Raw genomic sequence first — 22344 nt, 5'->3', positions numbered from 1 at the left:
TGGTCCGTTTTGTATCTGCTGCTCAAGTTTAAATTTTGTTTCTTTGTTTTTCTTTAATTCAGGTATTGTTCAGAGTGACCATAGGGTCCTGTTTTATTTTGAGTGATAGAAGGGGCATGACCTCTATCCATTTGAGCAGACTCGTCTTATTTTACAAAGGAGAAAACTGACAATTAACTGAATTTTCCATGATCACACAGCTAGTTAACTAAAGGACTGAACTAGAATTCGTGTTTGATCACCATCCTCATTTATATCTATAACACTAAACAATTTTGACATTTGTTGAGGAAATCTGCCTGCTATTTGCTATTCACTCATCTTTATTTTTCCTTTTGTGGATGGATGGGAGAATAGAATTAGAATACCATTTAGTATGCATTGGGGAATTGATGATCATATAATAAGTCAGTTGGTATATTCCATATTATTTCTCTATCAATATCTTATGAAGATATGGGAATCAAATATTTAGTCTAGAGGTTACCCTGGAAGGTTAAAACGTTACTGCAGAAAATCTAGGCTTAATATCTCTTTCACACACCTGAGCAATAGATGCCTCTTTGGGTTCATATATATAAAATCCAGTTGGTCTGAAGAATTGGTTATAAAATGATCATTAATAAGAATTTAACTTTGTATTATTATTCTCCTTTTAACTTCAAATACCTCCAACATTTATCTATTTTGAGACCAGTTAAAAAAAAAGCAATCCATTTGAATTAAGGACTTTTTTTATCTTCCAAGAAACTGAGAAACTGGACTTTTCTTTACTCATAACACCCATAAGCCCCTTGGCAGGTTGAAAACTACAGACAACATCTGTGAGATTAGGCCTGAAATGTGCAATGAGTTATTAAAATGTGGTTGAGAAACCATTTGTGGCATTTTACATAGACTCCTCAGCATTTATAAAAACAAATTAACAAAAGAATAATGAAGGAACCTCATTTATTTTAAATGCTTTTCTTATCCTGTCTTTTGAATGATAAATTTCAACCTACATGTACTGAAAATGAACTATTTTAAAATATAAATTTAATCTATATTTTTTAGCATTTCTTTAACATTCCATTTTTATCTATGACGCCGCTGTACAATATGGATGCAATTAACATTTCTTTATTGGTTGTAGTTAAGCTAATTTTAATCATTTAATCTGTTGCATTGGAATAACGGGACAAAAAATCTCTGTCTTTTTAGACATCTGAGGTATTTCATGTAAATCTCTTGTTTCTTTTTAGCTTTCAGTCCTAATAGCTATATTATATAATTTAAAATGTTAATGCAACTCCCCCATCAGTGAAATTTGTGATTTATACCCCCCCATGCCACCATTTCCATTTCTGTTTTAAAGAATTATGGTGAATGCCATGCAGAAGGGTATTGGACCCAAGACCTCCCCAAACTCTTTCAAAAGACAGCTTCAGAAGTGGCTTTGGAAAGCAGGAGGAGGTGTGTCCACTGCTGAAATGGGCTGGTTTGGTCCAGGGTCTGTTTTTGAACTCGCATGTTCAGTTGCAAGGTGAAGATACCTGTTGGTCTGGCTTTTGTTTGTCTGGGTTTTCCTCTGTTTCTTAGCCAAAGGGCAGACTTTTTTTTTTTTTTTCCTTTAAATATGGTTGTTTTGTTTCTTCAATGTTTCTTTCAGGTGAAAACCCTTTATAAATGGCTGTGGATAGTTATTCCTGTAAAAGGATATAGTTTGCTTATGGAAGATTATCATATTCAGTTAGTTAGAGAGTAATGGAATGATCTTTAACATTAAAAAGCAGTTCTTCCAAAATGGATTAAGGAACCATTTTGACTATTATGCTGATCATCCTACAGAGCGAAAATCTCTTTCTTGGTGTAGTGAGCATACTATACAGAGCAAGGCTGAAAACTTCCATTATTATTATATAAATATCTAGGATTTTTCCCCTTCTCTTCCTCTGGCTATTATTTCTTTATATAGGTTTTACTTTTTACTTTTTTTTTTTTGCCCCGGCTGTAAATTACAGTTTAACATCCAATGTATACCTAATCGAACCATAGGAAACACTATCAGTGCCTATCTCGCCCTAGTCTGTCTTTTTATTTATTTATTTATTTTATTTATTTATTTTTGGCTGCACTGGGTCTCCGTTGCTGCACACAGGCTTTCTCTAGTTGCAGCGAGTGGGGGCTACTCTTCGTTGCGGTGCACGGGCTTCTCATTGCAGTGGCTTCTCTTGTTGTGGAGCACAGGCTCTAGGCGCATGGACTTCAGTAGTTGTAGCATGCGGGCTCAGTAGTTGCGGCACACGGGCTCAGTTGTTGTGGCTCGTGGGCCCTAGAGCGCAGGCTCAGTAGTTGTGGCGCACGAGCTTAGTTGCTCCGCGGCATGTGGGATCTTCCCGGACCAGGGCTTCAACCCGTGTCCCCTGCATTGGCAGGTGGATTCTTAACCACTGCACCACCAGGGAAGCTCTCACCCTAGTCTTTCTTAATGATTTTCTTAATGTTATTTTGGAATTTATTTTTCTACTTGATTCTCTCCTTTATATTCCAGCTATCTATTTTTCTCCTTTGACTTTAGGAGATTGGAACTTTATCCTGTATTCTTGGCATTGCAGATCAAAATAAATTTAAAGTGGTTCTTACTCTGAGCTTTGTTTATCAGAAAGTACTTTTTTGTTGGCTTTTAAAACAGATCAAATCCAGATAAGGTTTAAATGAGTTTTTTGTATTTCACTTTTTCTTTCCACTTATTAAGGGATTTGCTTTCCTGATAAATCAGTATACATTTAATTTTATTTTATTCCCCCTGAATCAAAACTGTTCTCCCTGAATATATTCACTTACTTTTGGTAAACACCTTCTCAAACAACTTTAAACCATTTTATACTTGTTCTCACAGCACGTATTTGTGAACAAAAACTATCCCGGATATTTTATAGAAGGTAGTTAAATGACATTTATCTTCTACTCTTTTGGATTATAATCCAATTGCAGTTCTTGGAATCTAGGAAAAGTTCAGTTGCAATTATATAGCTAATGTATGGTTACTGAAGCTGAGAGATAGGTTATGGTTTAAGCACTGTATTGATTTTAGGTAACAGTCAGCAAATAATGAAGGTAGTTCCCTTGACAGTTTAGAAAAATACAAGGTAAAATGAAACAAAAGGCTACTTTTTATTTATTTCCAGATGGATTCCATCTCCTACTTGGCATGGCACAAAGTCAAAACGCTGCTCTTTGAGGTTTATTAATTAGAATGTTTCTAAGCCAGATATGGAATCCTGTCTCCTTTTTCAGATAAAAGGTAAACCTACTCATATATAAAAATAACTTTAGAGGGGGAAAATATTGAAAGCCTGAATCTGGGGCTCTTTTCATGTACATCTCCATGACTCCTCCATTTGTGGACACTGCTATATTGAGGACACCAGTGGCCTCATGGCAGCCAAGCCCAATGGTCTTTCCATCCGACTGCACCTCTTAAATGAATTGGATGCTGCCAGCCACTCTCATGAGTATCTCTCTTGGCTTGGCTTCCGGGGCACTGCATCCCTGCCACACTCGTTCTAGTCTGTGCTTGACTTTCCTCTTAATCTCTGCAATTTTCCTTGAGGATTATATGCTTTCACCTTTTGATCTGAATGAAATCATTCCAGTGTTTTATCTCTAGACCCAAGTTGACTCTGAGTTCGGGTTTATCACCTGTTTGTCATCATTAGCTTGGCATGCGGGACCCTAAACTCTGCTCCCAGTTTATCAGTTCCATCTTTACAATACCATGTGTTCTATCCTTAAAGTAGTATTGAGTTCCAGAACATGGCCAAACCTACCTTCCTTCATGTTCTCCCCTCTCTGAAATGCCTTTCTTTCAACCAGGCTTAACTATAGGAATTCTACCTATTCCTCAGATGTTGACTTCTGTATTTCTTCTTTCTGAAGCCTTTCCATTTCCACTCATTTAGATTTAAACATCCTTGCCCTATGCTTTCACTTATTTATGGCTTTAGTATAGCCCATACCAGAATCCACTTGGCATTGCAAGTGTGAGGAGAGTAAAAGCATACCCAATTTCTGTTCTTTTTACAATGCCTTGGATACAGTGGGTTCTCAAACATGTTGTATTACATTGGCACTTAGGAGAAGTACACTTTGGCCAGAAGAGCATAAGACTTTTAGGGGTTGAGAAAATTGTGAAATTGGATTGTCAGGTTTCAGAGAGGAAAAGGATTATCTGATGTTGCATAATTGATAGACATTTTTTGAAGTCTGCCCTAATGTATTATTCCTAAAGTGTCATACTGCTGGTTACAACTTATGTTGTATTTTGCACTGAGGTTTCAAATTCTGTCTTTTACTGATTAATGTCCTTGAACCAAGTGTGACGGGGTCAGTGAAACCGAGGCAAAGGGAGACCCAAATACATTGGCGAACCGTAAAAAAATGAAAACCCACACCACCTTGTTGCACTTTATTGATATTGCAGTTGAGGTACCACAAAGTAATCAAAGATACAAATTGATAAATGTTGTGCTCTTAAAATATGAGGGATAACAGTGTTAGCCTCTAAGGTCATGAGTGGGGAATGTATAGTTTTAACTTCCATGTGTTGAATATTTGTCAGCCAGATGTTGTGTTCTGATATTTGTGGTTTATGTATTGGCTTCATGGTGAAAGTTACCTGTAAGTGGTTGATACTTGGATGCTAAGTGGGCGAGGATGATTTAGACCTTCAGAAGGAGATATCCTAACGAGGATATTGATGAGTAGGGTTTGTCAGGAGCTGAGAAGAACCATAAGTAATGCTGCTTTGGGAAGTTCAGGTTTATGGCAGTGAGAGGATATTGAACCCCTCTTTGCTCTTTTTAATATCCATGTCTCCTTGAGAGATGACCAGTAAAGTGATAACTAAATAATAGCTGCTGAGACATTTCTCATGTTGAAAGAAGAGTGTCTGAGACTTCTTTGAATACTTGATTTTTACTAATCACTTTAATTTCATCTTAAAAGCCAAGGAACAATTTTTGAAGCTTTTTTTTTTTTTTTTTTAAATAAGACCATACCCTTAGCCTTCTTCTCTCTGTAGTTTTTTCTTTTTTAAACTAAAAAACTTTCTTTTATCTGAGAATTGGGAAGTCCCTTTGATTTCATGTGTGAATCTGTTAAGCACTTAAATATTCTTTTAAACAGCTTTGGGAAAGTATTAAGACTTGCTATTATTGTGTATTCCCAAATCTGTATGGACCTGGAGCCATGAAGGCGAAATCAAGGAGAGGATCTATTTGATGAATTTCTTTACTTCTAGGACAGCTCATTACTTGTAGGCCTGGTATTTGTCTATTTCTTCCTTAATAACAAAACATTCCAAAGCTTCCTAGAAACCGTAGCTAATTGCATCTTTCAAACATAGTTTTCTGATGTCACCTTGTGTCTATCAGCAACTTTAAAAATCTTTTGAAGGAGATAGTTGGAGTTTTAAAAGTAATATCTGTCTGAGATTTACAAACTATTTAAGTGACAGGAGAAAGCGTTTCCTCGAAGAGTGCATTCTAGTTAATGAGTAGGGGCTTTTAAATCTTCTGTACTTTTCCACAACTGAAGGGGTGCATACTTTTGGTTGAAAGTGAGTAGGCGAAATTTAGTCCTGCTGTTCTGGTAGTCTTGGTGGTTTAGAAATCTCTTTATTGCAGTTTTATAATCCCTGACATGACTGTCCAGCTCTCGTGTCTGCTAAATACAGAAATAGAGGAAGGAAATGTATGTTTTGGCTCCATTCAAATGGAGCTTATCAGACTGTATGTAGGAGGAGTGGACTTTGTTGAAGATGCCTCTGTTTGCCAGCTGGATAACATGTGCGCTGGGCGAGTTTCCTGTCTGCTAAAGCTGTGTGCTGCCCTTTAATGATGGGAAGGAGCACATTATTAAATGGGTCGTGGTGTTTTCACTTGTGAAAATCAGGGTGCAGAGGGCATGCAAACTTTGCCCAGAGGCTGGCCACAGTTTGCATAGAAACGAGTGACTCGAAGCAACAACTGATTTGGTGGGTGCGTGGCGAGCACTGATCACTAAAAAAGAAATGAGGGCCACCACCGGCCACAGGTGAGCTAGCTTTTGCAGGGGAAAGGCTGCATCCCAAGAGGTTAGTTTTCCATTAGGGGCCACCTGCAAATGATGATAATGGTTCACAGTTGTCGAGCACTGCTTGAGTGGCTTGTCTCCACTTGAGACAGGAACTGCTGTCATCCCCATTTCTCAGGGAAGTTTAATCAACTGCTTAGGCTACAACAGGGTGCAGTCACAGCATTAGGACTTGAACCCAGGCAGTCTGGCTGGAGCACTCAGGCTCGGTCAGTTCTGCTTTATTTCTCATCTGCGGTGAGCACGGATTTGCGATGCTGTATGTTCCGGGGATTTCAAACACTAGGTGACTGTCATATCAGCAGTGTTCCATTCGGCTTTCTACTTAAGCCCTCATCTACCTTTGTTTATTGTCTGAGAGATAAAACCATCGCCTTTATATATAAGACATTTTAAGTCTGGTTTTCGTCATAATTCATGTTCAACTTGCATTCTTTCTATAGCGATAGCTGTAATCTCCCGTTAAAAAATCTATATTAGTCTAAGTGACTGCCTCTTCTTGGCTCCATTACAGCAAAAAGGCTGTGATCAGCAAACTCTCGTAGGGGGAAGTTGTTGATTGACGTGGGGCTGTGGTGCTGTCCTGGAAATCCTCTGGGCTTTGTGTTTCTTAAATTATTTGCACTCCTGGGTAACTGCCCCTGCACCAGATGGGGTCTTGACAGCGTGGCTTTCTGGCTTGGCTTCTGTTTGTTACAAACACATAAAAAGCAAAGGTTGGATTGGGTGAGACATACAAATAAACAAACAAAACCTTTCGTCATCTAAATATCAGCCGATTTGTCTCTGTTGGATTAATAAAAAAGTAATTTATATTTTATGAATGAGCTTTAAAGCCCCAGTGTGTTTTAGTGGTTAGTACTGCCCCAGAATTAAAAGCCAAGAGTAAAATTGCCTTCTTATTTTGAAGGAGAACTAAAAAATCAGAACCGCAGATCAGTAACAAGAATAGGATTCCATTTTCTTGCAAGGGCTTCTCAAGAAGCTCGAGTCAGAGTGAATTGCTGGTGTCTGGGAAGGAGGCTGCTTGCTGCCAGGGGCCCTGCCTTTGAAGCTGCAGCGACCGACCCGAGCTTTGGGTGTGTCGGTGGCGCTCGCTGTCCCCTGCGCCCCGGGGCCGCTGCAGCCACGCGTGCTCCCCACCGGGCTGTGGGCGTGTTGTCGCAGGAAGTCCTACGGAAGCAGCCGCGCTCGCCGTCCGGCTTCCTCGCCCGCTTCCCGGTGCGCGGAGCTCCCCGCCGCGCCGCCTCCCCATCGCCCTCCCTGCGCCCTGGCTGCACGGGGACCCGCGTCCTACCCGCCCGCCGCCCGCCCGGCCTTCCTCGCGTTCCTCCTCGTGCATCTCCCGTCTCCTTGCCCTTCTCCGCACTTCCCAACTTGGTTCCCTCTCTCCACGAACTCTTCTCCTATCTTGGTTTCTCCTTTGCATCCTCTTCTTCTGCTGCCCCTGTTGGATGTGACGCTCACATTTCACTTGCTTCTGCCTGCCGATCCCCAGATGGGTTTTTCAAACCCTCACTCCGCTTTAGATCTTCTGATTCACCTGTGATCAGTGTACCTGTGCAATTGACATGGAGAGACAGTGGCCAGTGGAGATAACTGAAGTTCTCGTTTTTCATGAATTGAAAAAAAAAAGAAAACTATTATGAGCCTTTCAATCAGTTAAATACTTTCTCATACAGAGTTTTCAAGGAGCTGCTTAAACCTCTGTTGCTGATATTTTGAAGTATGTGTATTTACACAGACCTTCTCGAGTAGATGGAGGGATTGGATCTCCTGCATTCTCAGTCAGAAAGCTATGAATAAAATGAACACAAGAAAGTCATATGCACCAAGTCACAATTCAGGTTATAATTTAGTAGTCTTCATAAGCACATGAAGCCTTTTTGGAGTGCCAGAGGCTTCTGTTTTATTTTTGGTGTTCTGGGAATTGAGGCCTTTATATTTTTCTTGAATTACAAATTTGGAGACAGTTGCTCTACATGGATCCCTATCAAGTTTTATCCCTCTCTACATTATCAAGTTTATTTTTAAATTAATTCTTTTTAGAGCCATGCTTTTTATATCCTTTCTGTTTCCTTTTCTGGAAGCCCCTATTATTATGGCCATATCATGAAACATCAGTACTTTCAGTAAACTTGCTCTTAAATTCCCTACTGCAAGAGGTATTTAATAAGGATTGAACTTTATTGATTCATATAATTTATATCCATTTGCTTCATTTTTGCCTTGATGGTTCCAGTATGCCTGACATGAAGAAAATAGTTGATATATAGCTGGATCTGAGGGGTCCATTTTACCTTGTAGATGATAGGATTTCTATATTGATGCCTTGGTTAATTTTAAAATTAAAAAAAAAAAAAAAAGGAAACTTAGATCCTCCTTTTTAACTTGTAACAAATTAACTTCTAGTATTGAGTTCCATAGGGAGAGTATGTAAGTTGATATCATAAATTGATTTCATAAGACAGTATGGAACTCGAGATGTTTGAAAAAAAGTTGACCCTTAAATATGTGAAGTGATTTAATACAACACATCTTTTAAAAGTAATACATTGCAAAGAAAATGATAATCTTATGATAAAAATGTCAACACATACTAAACCCAATTATTAGTAGGCACTGTTCTGTCCTCAAAATTCTTAACTGAATAATAACTCTATGAAAACAAAGTACTGAAGTCACAGCGCCAGGAGCACTGGTTCTTATATACAAATAATAAAGACTGAGCCTACCATACATTTTTCTTATTGTTGGAACCACTATTCCTGGAGTTTAAGAGGTATTTATTACTTTAGCAGTCATAAACATGCATCACAGTATGTTTTAACCTTTTTGGTTTTGGTGTTTTTTTTGTTTTGTCTTTTTCTATTATCTGAGGACTTTGTCCTCTTTCCAAGCTTATTTGTTCACCAGCTATGTAGAAAATAAAATAAAGACGTTTCAGCCATCTCAGTGCCTCCAGGGCCACCTGACTGTCTGGAATAGGTTTATGTCCAGCTGTGTTCAGAAGATCCATAGGTGGTAGCTGTGTTTTCTGATCTGTGGAGTGGCTTTGTTGGAATAAAATCAGAATTAAAGTCTCTAACATCTCTAGTTTACAGCCTCCCCATCTATAGGCTGTGAGTCATATTACTTGGGCTCAGGTTGTGCTGAGAGGGGAAGAGTCAATTTAAATAATACATGTAGAATGGTTTCGGTGAATGCCAAAGGGCTGTGTGAATATTTATTATTATAATAATAATTATAATCATTGTTCTGTTTCTAATCTTTATAATTTTCATATATCATCAACTATGTGAGTACTCATTAGACTGTTCAAAAATGGTATTTCTAAGGCCTTATTTTAACTTTTAACGTAAAGAATTATATTATAATTAGGATAGATACAGAGCGGAATTCTAGCTGTCAGGTATTATTGGGAAGTGTGGCATCAATTTATTCCAAAAGACTAGCTGGCATTGTTCCCTTGGAAAAATATATGCCTTAATTCATCAGTTCTTCTGTTTGGATTTCTGTTGTATAAACTTTGGTGTTTGAGGCCACTCTGAATTGTAAAAGTTCTTGAAAGAAATGTTTTGGGTTATTTTTTCACATTGTCCATCTGTGCCTCATTCTTTGGGTCATTAATGACTTATGCCATCATTTTTATTTTAAATTGCATTTGTACTGATACTTAAGTTTCATATATGACTTTTTTTAATACATGACTTTTTTTTTTAACATCTTTACTGGAGTATAATTGCTTTACAATGGCGTGTTAGTTTCTGCTTTATAACAAAGTGAATCAGCTATACGTATACATATGTTCCCATGTCTCTTCCCTCTTGCGTCTCCCTCCCACCCTCCCTATCCCACCCCTCTAGGTGGTCACAGAGCACCGAGCTGATCTCCCTGTGCTATGCAGCTGCTTCCCACTAGCTATCTATTTTATATTTGGTAGTGTATATATGTCCATGCCACTCTCTCACTTCGTCCCAGCTTACCCTTCCCCCTCCCCATGTCCTCAGGTCCATTCTATACATCTACGTCTTTATTCCTGTCCTGCCCCTAGGTTCTTCAGAAACATTTTTTTTTTTTTTTTAGATTCCATATATATGTGTTAGCATACAGTATTTGTTTTTCTCTTTCTGATTTACTTCACTCTGTATGACAGACTCTAGGTCCATCCACCTCACTACAAATAACTCAATTTCATTTCTTTTTATGGCTGAGTAATATTCCATTGTATATATACAGTGCCACATCTTCTCTATCCATTCATCTGTTGATGGACACTTAGGTTGCCTCCATGTCCTGGTTATTGTAAACAGAGCTGCAGTGAACATTGTGGTACATGACTCTTTTTGAATTATGGTTTTCTCAGGGTATATGCCCAGTAGTGGGATTGCTGGGTCATATGGTAATTCTATTTTTAGTTTTTAAGGAACCTCCATACTGTTCTCCATAGTGTATCAATTTACATTCCCACCAACAGTGCAAGAGGGTTCCCTTTTCTCCACAGCCTCTCCAGCATTTATTGTTTGTAGATTTTTTGATGATGGCCATTCTGACTGGTGTCAGGTGATACCTCATTGTAGTTTTGATTTGCATTTCTCTAATGATTAGTGATGTTGAGCATCCTTTCATGTGTTAATACATGACTTTTTGAAAGCCAGAGATTTTGTCTCATACCTTACTTTTCGTATCAATTTTATGACATTTCTTCCTCTTCTCCAAAGTGAGTCTTACAGAATTCCCCTTCAGAATTAATCACTGTCTTATTTGTAAGTAGGTTGTGGTAACTTGTTCAGAATGCATCAGACCCTTTCTGAGGAGTAGTTTCTCACAGATAATATTTTGTGATTCTCTCTGGACATTTCAGAATTTATCATTTTTTTCCCATATACGGGATATGTGCTACATGATCATATACACTTTGTGAATAAAAATGATTTTTTACTACTGAGGTCACCCAGTTTTTCCGCAGGAGAATAATAAATAGTTACATGATTTCATAGCCACTGTAGGTTGTATTCCATGGTACAGTGATTCTGAGGCATCATTTGCAACCAAATGTCCTAAATTTTCAAGCTAAGTGTGTGTGTGTGTGTGTGTGTGTGTGTGTGTGTTCTCTTTTTTTTTTTTCCAAGAAGTAAGCATGCTTTTAACATCAGCGGTAAAGATATTTATTTACAAAATATGTCTATCAAAAATAACAAAATGATTAAATTTAATAGAGGTTTTTTTTTTTTAAGGTTAGAAGCCCAAAGCATTTTCTTAACAGTGACACATAAGATGCCACTTATATTTTCTAGGGGAAATTACAATGAACCATTAGAATTGTTTTTTATTTGATAGAAAAGAGATCCCTACTAAGAGCACTAATCCTAAATTTTTGTTGGCAAGTGCTGCTGTCAAATTATATTTGGAATAAAAAATTCATAAGTTCTGACTAGGGGCTTGTATTGATGAGGTGACTTGAATTTCTCTTTTTGCTATGCAAATTTTCAAATAATGGAGGAAGTTTTAGAAATCATTCAAGAATTTCCCAAATGGGACTGTCAGAGGGTCTGAATGATATTGAGTCTCTGCAAACTTCTTTGTCATTTTGACACAGTTCCCTATTTATTTTGTGTTCTGCGCTACATGACTCAGTAGGTTCGTATCTATATTTGTGTTTGTATTTTATATTGTATTTTGATTATTATGCACATATATAGTGTTTGTTAATAAGTATGTGTCTATTTAAAAATACTCATATTCCTTAGGCTTTGGAAATTAAGGAAACAGAAAATGGGACTTTTTCCTCTCCACGTCAGTTTTTTTCCTATACAGATCTTCAGTAACTGGAAGCCATTCTATATTCTGGTAATCTGATAACCCATTTTGAAATGCATTTGTTGAGCTCATCGTAATTCCATGTGATTCTAATGAAAGGCATGTGAAGGTAAAGATTGAAAGAATGAACCATAGTTGGTCCCTGTAGAGACCCTGCTGCTGCTTTTGGGCCATCATTAACCTGGCACCCACTTGTGTTTTTACTAAAACGGAGTTTTCTAAAATTTAAATGATGTCACATTTGAAAGCGATGCCAAGCAACAGTGTGGCAGTTTCTAAATTTTGTGAAGCTAAAATCCCTGGTTACAAGAAAGCATACATGTCACAGATGAGTAGTTAGTAATGACTTCAGTTTAACAGGAAAAGAGCAATTCCCATATGCTGATTCTAGTCTCAAACAAAGAATGTTATAGAAAGATTGCACAGTATTTAACAAGCTGTGAGTTAATGTGACAGTGTCAGTGGATCTAGTTCCAGAAGGATAATCACTTTACCATATTTCTTCAAAAATATTTAAGTTCTACAGCCAACTTGCTGCAAATGAATCCAGACTGTTCCCCACTGCACCCCATCCCCCAGTTTAGGCAGTAATGCTGAGTTTAGTTAAGCAGATTGCTCAGGACTGCCTTATCCTAAGTACCTGGATACCTAACTCTCATTGTCAGACTCTGAACCTCAGAGGCTTGCCTCCCATGTAAGGGAGACTGGGTATAGATGAGAGAGTTACCCCTTGAACCTTAAGTATCCAAGACTTGGTTTTCAGTACATCAGTTTATCTCTTCCTGAGAGCTACACCCCATTTGGAAATAGACTATATCCCTCCACATTGATGGACACCTTAGAAGTCAGGACAGTGAAGTAAAGTTGTATTGCTTTCAACCCTTTGGAACACGTACTGTGGACAGTCTTTGATTTGACTTGTTATCAACAGTTCATTTCCAAGGCCTTTCCCAGAGACTTGGTCTCTCTTGTATTTTCATATTGGCACTATGATTTCTGTAGAGCTATGAGCTCTAACAAATGGGTGGGTTTAATTTTGAATTGTAGGCTTGACTGTGTCCCTTTAGAGCTTAGAACTCACTCATTATTTTGCTGTTGCAAAGATTCTTAAAGGCAGGGATAGAGAGGAGCTGGGGAATGGGGGAGAGGGTCTTATTTCCTTCAGTGATTTAGAAAAAAGTGCATATTTTCTGTCAAGGAAAAAGATAACCTTTTTCAAAATCAGAGAACATTGTTTTATCATCTCAGTAATGAAACTGTTTCTCTTTTTCCAATTAACATACATCATTGGATATTAGGAGAGGGAGGTACGTAAAATTAACAATCTATCATGAAGAATTTTTACAAAATGCCTTTTATAAAGGATGTTTTTTCTTTGAAAGCAATTATAAACTTGATAATTAAATGAGATGCAAATATGATTATATTTAAATAATATTTTCCAATCTTCTTATTGCTTAAGACATTCCCTGGTAATAGACTGTGTAATTAAGGTGTTCTGATTCTATAAATATACATTCTGCTACGACTGGGTATTAACTGCTTTAAGAAGTTAAGGGCTTCTAATTTGTTAAACGAGACAATGCTTACACTGATCACCTCATGAAGTGACATAGGCGACAGACATTCTGCTGCCACTCTTTGATTTAGCCTGTACTTCTAGTACACAAACTGTTTAAGAGAGATGCTGACTTAAAGCAAAAAATTCAGTGACTTTTGAAAAAAGTGAAAATGAGAAATATAGTCAAATTTATTTTTTTTTCTTTTTCTACCCCAAAATGTTTGGTTGACTGCTTTTTAAAAAATCGTATAATGACTGTGAATTTACCTGTTCAAGAAGTACATCTTGCCTCCCAATAGATACTGGCATCTTGATGTCAGTTTTCATTCAGAGTATGTATAGTGTGCCTGCCCTGTGTGCTGTCTGCGCTAGGAGCCTGGAGTCTAGCAGGGAAGAGTAGAATGCAGTCCAACAGTTATACCACATTGCCTTTTACAGTCTCTTGTCTTATGCATTTAATTTGTATCCGCTTCTCTTTTCATTTCCTTTAAAAAATAACTTTGTAGAATAGACATGTGACACGCATTTTACAGGAATAAAGACAATACAGGTAAACTCGCAGAGGATAAAACCTGGCTAGAACCACTCTTGATTGTGGTTTATATGCTTCTGTAATCCTTTTGAGTGTGTGTGTGTGTAACTGTGTGTGTTTAAGTGTGTACAGTTCTCTATTTATCCTATTCAACCTCGAAAAAGAAGCAGTTTTGCCAGGGGTTGTTTTTGGAAGTATAAGGAGATCTCTGCCCACAACTTTTTGCAAGCTCTATTACTTCAAACCTGTAACCTGAAAATTTCTGGCTAAAAATGCAGTGTGTCTTGTGCCTAAGGGTACCTTCTTGGCCTTAATACAGATTGTCAGGTCACCTTGTTTCATGCCCTGTGCTCAGAAAACTCTTCAGGTTTTCTGCTACAATCTTAGAGGAATTGTTTTGAGTGGGCACAAAGAAGGCTGATCTCTGCCTAAAAGTGACCTGATTTTGGAGTGTTCCTACTTTAAAAACAAATTCCATCTGGATGTAGAGGAATGGGACACTTGAGTGGTGACCAGGAAGTAGTGCTGTGAAACGAAATTTTAGATGGATCTTTAGTACTTAAATCTGAGGTCTGCCAACTCTTCCTCTGTGTAGATCTGGCTTGAAATCTTTATTTAAAGGTGTGTTGTGTTGGGGTCTTCCTGGCCATTATTTTAACTACTGACTTCCATGGATCAGAATGTACTAGTTGGATCGTTACAGAGTTTCTGACCACATTCTGACTGAGTTCCCAGTGGGACTATGAAGATCTGGGATCATTTTGGAAGGCTTGTTTTTAAGTTACTTTGGAAAACTTCATAAAAGGCCGCAAGTCTAAGAACTGAAGAGTTAGAATGGAGTCAGGAGAAACAGGGCTAAAATAAAACACTAAATATGGGCAGGCAGTTCAGAAACAAATGGGTGTCAAGTAGCTAGGTTAGTTAGCCGATTAACTATTTTTGTCTTTTCAATAAGCTTCAGAAGCTTATTCACTAAATTTCAGTAACTTCAGTAAGTCCACTCAACAAATGTTTACTAAGTAGCACCTACTCATTTATGGGTACTGTAGTTGGTCATGAGACTATCAATATGAATGACCAAAGGAAAACACCGTCCAGGCAAGGATTTAAAGTTGGAAGCAGATACATAAAGTAGTAATAACTCCCAATTTGAACTATAGAAAGATATAGTGACACATAAATGCTTAAATAATCCATATCATTAATGTCTTGCAAAGGTATGTCAGTAACCCCATCCTCTTATCTGAACTGGTAAGAAATCTCTGATGTTTTTTTAAAAATTCACCTTCTTTTATGATCAGAGTTGAAACATAGTTGATTGTCTGAAATACATAGCATTCTTCATTTTTCACTTTTCTTCAGTGAACACTTCACACAAGGTCTAGTTCAGTTTTCCTAATCTCTTCTACTTGGAAACTTCAAGTGGGTTCCTGTTTTCTACAAGTGCTCCAGCCTCATCAACTGGGATGCAAGATTCTGTCTTACTAACCTTTGCAACCACATATTTTAGTAATTCCGACTCTTCCCTTGACATGTTTGTATTGGAGAGTAACCCTTTGTTTCTCTTACATCCTGTTTTCTGAAGCGCTGTTTTCTCTTCCCCAGAGCTGTGCATTTCTTATTTCTTCCTCAGGGTCGTCTTCACTCTCATCTCCCTTAAATGTTTCCACTGCTCTTGGCCACATTTCATTCTTTTATTATGAGCGAAATAAATAGTGGAAATAATAATAATACTCATAAAAATAATAGCAGACATTTAGGACCTAACTGTTTGCCTCCAAAGGAATTTATTGTTTGCACTGCTGATTTTGGTGCATAACCCTATCTCATCCTGTATTGTTACTGAGATGCTTACTGTGAACTTTCCTTCTTTGACAGAGGGAGCTCGTTTCTTAGAAAGCAATAATTTTCTCTTAAAATTTCTTCTCTTTTTGGTAATCAGCAACATTGTTTAAAATATACTATGTGCTCAATAAATTTAGACTGTATGAGTGAATTAATTGATTAGAAATTTTAGTATGAAATGCCTTTGCCCATAAGCAGAATGTATATATGATATTCAGCATTGCTGTGGTACCTTATTTTCCAGACTGATGAACCAGAATCGTTTTTTAAACCATTAATATTCTGCATTCGTGGCGGAGTAAACAGGAACCTTATTGAGAATTAAATGTGAATTAAATGAGAATTAAATATCAAGCTTTTGGGAAGAGATCAATTTTCAATAGATTATACATATACACATAACCATTAATATATTAATATATAAATGAACATAAATTCATTCAGAATATAATAGTCCTATTTCCAGGATTATACTTAATTGCTTATGATAAGAAACTATAGGACTATTGGCACTATCTTATCATATGGTAAAAAAATTGCATTGAAGTCAGAGACAGTATTTTTAATATTAAATTATTTTTATCTCAGTAATGCTTTTTCCATAACGTAATTATATAGAAGATTTATCCATATTCCAGTAGTAAACACTTTGAATGAAGAGTTTATCTAAAGTTTTGTGAACATGGATGATAAGTGAATTGTGTACTCTTTTCAGAAAAATAGGAATTCCCCACAGGATTTATGCTTTAATCCTTTATTTCACAGAATTGAAAATTTTAACCGAACACCACTGAAATGGCTAACCCCTCGGAACCTCCTTCAGTTGCATTAAGAAGCCACGTCCCCTCTTGAGGGAGAATGGCCTTTTCCACTTGCTCTTTCTCCTGCCTGACTCCCTTAGTTCTCTGCTCTCGCCTGGCCAGCTTCTGCTCTTTCAGTTTGCACTCATTTTTCCCCCCAGGACCCTCTCTTGTTATACCAAATCTGGATCAGGCACTTCTCTGTCCTGGTTTTCTTTTCTCTGGCTAGACTGGAAGCGCACGGAGGGCAGGCTTCCTGCTTGCCTCCTTCCCAGCTTCTTCTTAGCACCTAACTTGATGCCCACAAAAACACAGGTTGAATGAATAAATGTGATGTTAATTTATTCTTGAGTATAAGTATCCGTAATCATGGCATATGGTCACTTTTGTCATAGTTGCACAAAAAAATAAGATTTAGTGCTAAACGGGTACTGATGCCTGCAGAAACGCATGACCTGGGTTGCTGGGAAAAACATTCCGGTAGTCGCTTGTTTGGGTAATCATTTTCAATTTTTTCATGAGAGTGAGGTGAAGGATGCACAAGGGGATAATTTATGAGACGTTATTCTAAGTATGAGTTACTGAATCAGACTAAAGCGGTTCTCTTTCAAGCAATATTCTGGGTCATCAAAAAATATTCTTGAGTAGTGCTATCTTTTAACTTGTTAGCACTATCCAAAGTATTTCCTGTATTTTTTTCGCCATTCATACTCTGAACTGTGGGCCTTACCTGCCAGAGTCTACCTCCTCTTTTAGCTCATTTGGATCATACTGATGATACTTTGTGAAGGAGAATTCCATGTTTATTTTCATAAACCAGGGCAGGATATTTGGGGACCTACAGCCTGTTTTTTTTTTTTCCCTCCAGAATATGGTATACACTTAGTAGGCTACAATTTTCTTAGAGATTTCTGTCGTGTCTCACTTGTAATGTAATTTGTTCTATTTCAACCTTAAAACAGGGCATTCTTAATATTATAATACAATTAAAAGGACTGTATGTCACTGTCATGATATATTAAATTTTCATGAAGTCATTTTGGTAACAGCATTTTATTTTCTGAATAGAACCCTGATTTGTAGCCTAAATAACCAAGGCATCATTTGCAGGTATGAAGATAATAATAATATTACCAGATCCCAGTGTTGTTTGTTCAGGTGAACTCTGCAGTAATCTTGATTTTGAAATAACTAGGTAAAACTGTCATTGTGAAATGTCAGGTCACAAAAAGTTCAAAAGAATCATGGAAGCAGTTAATTTTAAATAATACAACAGAGTGCCACTGTTTTCTAGGCATTGTGTTGCTCCTTTCTCAAACAGCTTTTCCCATCCATACCTCAACTTGTTTCCTGGAGTCAACAGGTAAATATATAGAACATTAATGCTTTGATGTACAGGAAGCATACAAAGCGGGGCCAGCCAACCAGTTCTTGTTCTGCTTCAACCAAAGCTTCTTAAGCTCATTTAGATGACTATATTCTCGGACTTTATGGTTCTCTTTGAGAAACTCCCTGAAATAGTCTTAAATTATCATATCACACAAACCTGGAGCGATTTCCGTAGGATAAAATGTGATTGTATTATATGTCTGCTTGTACCTACAAAACAAATACTAAACGTCCCAGGAAATACATTTAAGAAATGCTGTGTTCGAGTTTCTCTGTTAACGTTGGTATGCTGCTTGTTCATTCCTTTTTGGAAGCCACGTGATAATAGAAGCCAAAGTCTTAAGAAAATATTAACCAGGTGGAAAGTTTAAAACTGATAGAATTTTACCTATTAACTTATCTTTTTTGTGCAAGATGAGAAACACCTATCATTGTTCGATGTGTGAGATGGAATACCTTATTACATAGACCGAGAGCAACTACCTTAGATCAAGGTAGAATCTGCTACACTTCATTTAAACAGGGCATTTGTTCAGCCTTATAAAAATACTCAGGATTTCAATGTGTGGATTCTCTGAAAAAGCCACGGTGTTGTTTGATTGGCTGTTTTTCATTTATTCCAATCCAGTCTTCTCAGGTAAGCGGGTTACTTTAACCCCTTTTCAATTCCAGTTTTCCTGTTTGTTAAAATAGGGCGAATAGATTCCTCGCAGGTTTCAGTGAGGACTAAATGAGAAAATTATGTGAGCCAAGAAGCAAATGGCTGGTACATAATAGATACTCAACAAATATTTGTTCTCTTCCACCTTTCCTTAGCCTGTCTCTGTGGTCTTATGCATGTAGTGTGTCCTAATGATACACTTAACAACTACAGATATGTGTCTTTGCTTTGCACCTTTCTGACACCCCTCCACTACAACCAGAGTCCAAGACCAAGATCGCTCTCCTGTTTCCTTGGATATTATCTTTTCCTTTCTTAGGGTGTCTGTTGCTTTTTGCTCCTGTTTTTACCTCTGACCTCTTTTTAAGCCTTTCACCCTTTCAAATCTCTTTTGCCCAGAACTCTTTATGTTCTTCTCCCTTCATTTCTCTTTTGTTTTTTCTTCTACTACCTTGTTGCCTACTTGGCACATCTGGGCTCTTTGTGCCCTGCAACTTGGCTTGAATGGTCAATGACGACATTCCACTCCATTGGATGGCTTGATTTGCCCATAAAAAATATCAGCTGACAGGATTCCTCTCACTATATTATGTACTCCGTGGTCCCTGCAGAGCAACTGCTATTTCACTGAAAAACCACACACACACTCTAACTTTTTATCTGAAAAATGCATAAATCATAAGTCTGTGTACTTCAGTGAGTTATTACAAAATAAATACACTTGTGTAACTATCTCTCATGTCAACAGAGACATCGCTAGGGCCCTCCAAGCCCAATTGTTGTGCCCCCTCCTCTTCTGTTCCTTTCCTTCCCACAGGAGTTAATCACTCTCCTGACTGCTCACACTTTAGATTGGTTTTGCTTGTTTGAGGCTTTGAGTGCGTTAGAGCACAGCATTCATAATGTATTAAAAGTATGCATTCTTTTATGTCTGACTTCTCAGTCAACATCCCGTTTGTGAAATTCATCCATGTTGTAGTATGTAATTTATTTATTTTTGTTGCAGTATAATATTCTATTGTATGACCACACATTCCATTGTATGTTGCAACTTTTAAACCTGTCCTGTTGATGAACACTTGAGTTGTTTCCAGTTTTGACAGTTCAAATAATGATGTGAGCATTCTTTTGAATGTGTGTGTGTGTGTGTGTGTGTGTGTGTGTGCGCATGCACACATTTTTAAATTGAACTTCTGGCTTTCTGTCAGTCCAGATGCTTTAAGTTGCTAGGAGTCTGATCCAGATGTTTGAGACTTTTCTGTATTCTTTTATGTTCCAGTCTGTTCCTTTAAAGACAGACATTTATTTATTTTTATATATTATGCTATTAGTACAGAATATTTTGAATTTTGGAATGTTAGAGGATACATGGTGAAAAATTTGTAAATAAAATTTATATATATAAATGCATGTAGTTATAGTAAATATTAATATATATTGTAAATACATTAAATACCATATGATATTCACATATAGAATAGAAATAATCATGCAGATATATGAACTTGTAAAATTCATTTTACTGATTATAGTAACATTATTATAGAATTATTACTATATAGAGTGTGCTTGATTTTTAATGAACCTTCCTCTATGTAATTCAGTTCACAAATATTTTCAGTATGTAAATTTATATAGACATATATAGGACCCAAATCAAACCAACATAGTTGTGTGATTCACAGTTTCAAAAAACAAATTTAATAATTCTTGCTTCTCACAACTTATGCATTTATTGCTCTATGACTATGGATCCAGAACTATGATATTTGATTCTTTGTTCAGCTTAAACAATGTCAAAATTAATACTTTGAGTCTCTGTATGTCTTGATTTGATTTGTTATTAATTATGTTAACGAGACAACTGTAGCAATATTCTAGTTTTTATTTTTGAGAGACTATCTAATGTCCAGAGATTCAGGCCTTCCTCGAAAAGATAAACACTAAGCAGAGATTTCTAAGTGTGCTAACATTCATCTATCCAATAAGAACTTTTGTGAGTGTCTACTCTGGGTAGTAGGCTAGTCTCAGTGGGGAGGGCCATGTTAGTATCATTGAACTTTTAAAAAACTTGTATGTCCCTAGCCCGAGTATGCTACTCTGTTTCCCTCTAATAATCATTATCATAGTGTGTCACTGTTAATGATGAAGTGTGTTGTAGCCTCTGAGAATCGTTGATAACATATAGATATTTGAATATATAAATTCATTTTTTTATCAATTTTTATTAAGTAGTCACATACAAGAATTGATATATATTAATACTTTGAATTGACATTAAAATATTAATAATGATATTTTCTGGTCTGGAGGACTTCACAGTCTAGGGAGGTAGCCTAAAGCATAAACTCATAATTACATTGTGTGTGACAAGCACTTAAAAAGGAGATGTGCATACATTGCCACAGATGATAGTAGAAAAGACTCAACTTTTGCTCAGGGGAATTGTAAAGACTTTGTAGAAGTGAATCCATTTAGGGACTTGAATAATTTCATAACCTTAGTGATGTGCTAGGTGTTAGGAGGAAAATTCAAACATTAGGATAACCCAGTAGTCCATGAGAATATTGGGAAGATTGTATATTTGCTTGACACAAGTATAGAGTAATTAGAAATTACTAATTGGGGTGCAGGTGGTGAAAGTCTTTTCTAAAGGTATGTGTGGGTATGTCTGTGTGTGTGTGTGTTTAGATAGATTCTTAGGTTTATATTGAACTTAAATGGGAAGATTGAGTAGATTAGCTGTACAAAATATTTAATGAGTGAGCTCATTTCTGCCCTCACTGATTCTAGAGCCCCACTTACATGCATCATACCGCCGTTCTTTCTTGCTTGGTGAATGGTAAAGGAGGTGCTGTGGCGTCCATGAGTAACCTGAATATGTGGTCATCCTCTCAGACTTGGCCCTTACCATGACCTCACCACTATGTCTGACTTTGCATTTAAAATTAACTTCAAATAAATTCCCTGTTTCACATTTACTTTGGCATCTACCCAGCCTATTTCTATTTTTAAATTTATTTTTAATCTTTGTTTTCATCTTTGGGGGTAGGGGGAAAGCAATAGCAATAAAACAAAATCCAAGAGCCCATGAAGCAAGAGCTGAGATTTGCAAGGGTGAGGTAGAGAGGCCGCCCTCTCTATATATATCGTTGCTCTTCTGCATCACCCAGAAACACGAACTAGACTCTATTAAGCTATACTAGAAAGGATGCAGTCACAGACTCAGTCCTAAGACACATGTTTCCTGACTGTGGTCCAGACACCAGTGTTCTATTCTTTATTATGGGTACAGATGAATCTGGAAGCAGAGGCTGAGTTTGGGGGAATGGGATTTATTAATAACCAGAGAGGAGCATGTGGGCTAGACGTATTCTCTCCAGTATCTTCAAGCAGTTGAGAATTACTGATGCTGTAAGTTCCCTCAGTGCAGTCCTGGGTCAGTCTCTGACTGCTTTCCACACACCATAGTTCCTTAAACTCCCTGCCATATTTCTGTTCCCAAGTTTAATCAGATACATTTTAAGTTATTATAAAAGACTGAGACACATTTAGTATACAAGGTGGTAGTGCTTTAAATTGATGAACTGTAGTGCACAGCGTTAGAAAGAATAACTGA

General features: G+C 37.2%; 1 protein-coding gene across 6 annotated transcripts in view; it reads left to right on the top strand.

Annotated features, from left to right (window-relative positions):
• The window catches only part of TRPS1 (transcriptional repressor GATA binding 1), a 262703-nt gene that overhangs the window by 20160 nt on the left and 220199 nt on the right, over positions 1 to 22344 (top strand). The gene's annotated exons all lie outside the window — the stretch shown is intronic.

This window comes from Balaenoptera physalus, assembly GCF_965194825.1.
Source record: "Balaenoptera physalus genome assembly, chromosome: 17".
Lineage (NCBI taxonomy): Eukaryota > Metazoa > Chordata > Mammalia > Artiodactyla > Balaenopteridae > Balaenoptera > Balaenoptera physalus.
This window is presented reverse-complemented; position numbering and strand designations above follow the sequence as displayed.